The sequence below is a fragment of the Dreissena polymorpha genome, chromosome 3 (genome assembly GCF_020536995.1).
Source record: "Dreissena polymorpha isolate Duluth1 chromosome 3, UMN_Dpol_1.0, whole genome shotgun sequence".
Taxonomy (NCBI): Eukaryota; Metazoa; Mollusca; class Bivalvia; order Myida; family Dreissenidae; genus Dreissena; species Dreissena polymorpha.
The window spans coordinates 31,212,557-31,213,134 of NC_068357.1; the positions used below are offsets into that span (position 1 = coordinate 31,212,557).

A 578-nucleotide genomic window follows, 5' to 3' on the forward strand; every position below is an offset into this window, starting at 1 on the left:
TATTATCAGAATCATTAAAGTGCAAAATGGAAACTTTCAACTGTCCTTTCACTTCATAAGCCATTGGCGATCTTCAATGATCGCTTATTTCCGAGAGACGCATTTTATTTTTTTCAAACTTCGAATTTTGATATATGTTTAACTTATTCATTTAGATTACATTATTTTCACTATAAATATTGACTTTGATCCAATTATCATCTGAAAAATACGATTTCGCGATTTCTTCAAAGATCGAGCGAGCCTTTTTACCTGTTTACTTATATATATCTAATTTAAGGTTACACAGATGTAAAGTTGTCGTGGCCGAGTGGGTAAGGCGATAGAATTGAAATCTTTTGGGATTTTCCCGCGCAGGTTCGATTCCTGCCGACATCGCATACTTTTTGCGACGCGTTTTATTTCTTTTCTAACGTAATTTGATTTAATATAGCACATAAGCTATGTTTATTGTTAAATATGTTGAAAATTGTATGCACATCCTTCAATTTTAAAATTAAAACAACGTTATGGCTAAATTGATTAATTTACTGCTGAAAATACGAATGATGCATGTTGCATTTTTATTTTTATTTCAA

The 578-nt window shown here is 31.0% G+C and overlaps 1 non-coding gene across 1 annotated transcript; it reads left to right on the forward strand.

Moving 5' to 3' along the window:
• The first annotated feature begins 296 nt into the window (after positions 1-296).
• Trnas-uga (transfer RNA serine (anticodon UGA)) lies at positions 297-378 on the forward strand. The gene has a single exon. It is a non-coding gene; the product is annotated as a tRNA-Ser (tRNA).
• Positions 379-578: the final 200 nt, after the last annotated feature.